The sequence below is a fragment of the Eimeria mitis genome, genomic scaffold (assembly GCF_000499745.2).
Source record: "Eimeria mitis Houghton genomic scaffold, Emh_scaff382, whole genome shotgun sequence".
NCBI lineage: Eukaryota > Apicomplexa > Conoidasida > Eucoccidiorida > Eimeriidae > Eimeria > Eimeria mitis.
Window position 1 is genome coordinate 2,495 of NW_013572155.1, and position 2,792 is coordinate 5,286.

Genomic DNA, 2,792 nt, shown 5'->3' on the forward strand with positions numbered 1-2,792 from the left:
TATTTCTTTATTTTATTTATTTATTTATTTATTTATTTATTTATTTCTTTTTTCTCTGTTTTTTTCTTTTTCTTTCGTGTATGGACAGCTGGACAACTCGTCAGGGTCACCGCTTTCATGTTCTCGCCAGATTCACGATGGCTCAATCCAGATCTATAAACTTTATTTATATTTATTTATTTCTTTTTCTTTGTTTCTTTTTCTAGCTAGATTCACGCTGGTTAAACCCAGATCTATAAACTTTTTCATTTTTTTCTTTTTTTTTCTTTTTCTTTGCTTTTCTTTCTTTCCAGACTCACGCTGGTTAAACCCAGACCTATAAACTTTATTTTATTTATTTCTTTTTCTCTGTTTTTTTCTTTTTCTTTGCTTTTTCTCTTTCATGTTCTCACCAGATTCACGTTGGCTTAACCCAGATCTATAAACTTTCTGTTTTTTCTTCTTTATGTTACTTCTTTTTCTTTGTTTTTTTTTCTTTTTCTTTCCTTTTCTTTCACCAGACTCACAGTTGAATTTATAGATCTGGTTTAACCCAGATCTATAAATTCAACTTTCTTTGTTTTTTTTTCTTTTTCTTTTTCTTTGTTTCTCTCACCAGACTCACGCTGGCTCAATCCAGATATATAAACTTTATTTTATTTCTTTGTTTTTTTTTTTCTTTTTGTTTCTTTTTCTTTGTTTCTTTTTCTCACCAGACTCACGCTGGCTTAACCCAGATCTATAAACTTTTTCTTGTTTTTTCTTTTTATTTCTTTGTTTTTTTCTTTTTCTTTGTCTCTCTCCCCAGATTCACGTTGGCTTAACCCAGATCTATAAACTTTATTTTATTTCTTTCCTTTGTTCCTTTCTTTTTCTCTGTTTTTTTCTTTGTTTCTTTCTGGTCACCGGTCACCGCATTCATGTTCTCACCAGATTCACGCTGGCTCAACCCAGATCTATAAACTTTATTTTTATTTATTTCTTTCTTTTGTTTCTCCGTTTTTCTCTGTTTTTTTTTCTTTGTTTCTCTCGCCAGACTCACGCTGGCTTAACCCAGATCTATAAACTTTTTCTTTCTTTTCTTTTTTTTTCTCTTTCTTTCTCTTTGTTTCTTTGTTTCATGTTCTCACCAGATTCACGTTGGCTTAACCCAGATCTATAAACTTTATTTTATTTCTTTCTTTTTCTTTGTTTTTCTTTCCAGACTCACGGTGGCTTAACCCAGATCTATAAACATAACTTTCTTTGTTTTTTTTTTCTTTTTCTTTGTTTCTTTGTTTCATGTTCTCCCCAGACTCACGCTGGTTAAACCCAGATCTATAAATTTCTATAAATTCATGTTTTTTTTTCTTTTTCCTTCTTTTTCTTTTTCTCTGTTTCTTTGTTTCTTTGTTTATCTCTCCAGACTCACGCTGGCTTAACCCAGATCTTTAAACTTTTTATTTCTTTGTTTTTTTTCTTTTTCTTTCTTTGTTTTATTTTCTTTGTTTCTCTCACCAGACTCACGCTGGCTAAACCCAGATCTATAAACTTTCTGTTTTTTTTTTTCTTTTTCTTGTTTTTCTTTGTTTCTTTCTCTCACCAGACTCACTCTGGCTTAACCCAGATCTGTAAATTCAACTTTCTTTGTTTTTTTTTTGTTTTTTTGTTTTTTCTTTCTTTGTTTCTTTGTTTCTTTTTCTTTGTTTCTCTCACCAGACTCACACTGATCTATAAACTTTCTTTTTCTTTCTTTTTCTTTGTTTCTTTCTGTTTCTTTCTTTGTTTCTTTTTCTTTGTTTCTCTCACCAGACTCACGCTGGCTAAACCCAGATCTATAAGCTTTCTTTTTCTTTCTTTTTCTTTCTTTGTTTCTTTCTTTGTCTTTCGTTGTTTCTCTTTCTCTTTCTTTGTTTCCTTCCCTTTCTTTTATTTTTATTTATATTCTTCTCTATCCTCTTACTTACACGCAGCTACGCGGCTCAGCGGCACCCCCGCATCTTACTTATTCTATTGAAACGAAACAACAGAAACATCTGCTGCTGCTGCTGCGTATATTGCTGCTGCTGCTGCTGCTGCTGCTTCTATTGCTGCTGCAGCTGCAAAGTCACCAACAGAGGCTATTAATTATCATGATCCTGTGAAAACAGATGCAGTTACTGCCGTCCATGCAGCAGCAGCAGCAGCAGCTGCTGCTGCTGCTGCTGCTGCAGCAACTCTGGCTGTGGTTCTGCTGCTGCAGCAGCAACCGCAGCTGCTGTTCCTGCTGCTGCAGCAGAGACAGCTGTGGCCTTGCAGCCCTTTGGTTGGTTCTCTGGGGAGGATACAAACAGCAGAGGAAGCGTTCTTCGCTTGAGAGGCATGCAACTGCAGCAGCAGTACCCGCAGCAGCAGCTGCAGCAGCAGTAGCAGCAGCAGCTCGACAGCAATCGTGGCAGCGATGGTTGCAGCAGCAGCAACAGCAGCAGCAGCAGCAGCAGCAGCAGCAGCACTGGGGCTGTTCTTGTCCATTGCATTTGCAAGAGGAGAAAGGTGTCGCCGGACTCCTATCGGCGTATTTGTCTCTTTGTGTTGTTGCTGCTGCTTCTGCTGCTGCTGCTGCTGCTGCTGCTGCTGCTTGGTAGCCTCGAGCTGCTACGCTGCTGTGATAGGGAGAGAGGCAGCTTTCTTTTTTTTTATGTTTAGTTTACTCTGGCTCTGATGAAAATAAATATAAAAAATATATGTAAATAAATAAATAAAAATATATAGTAAATATAAATATAAATATAGACAGAGAGTAATATATCCGTTAAGTTAAATACAACAAAAACGAACAAGCAGCAGCAGCAGCA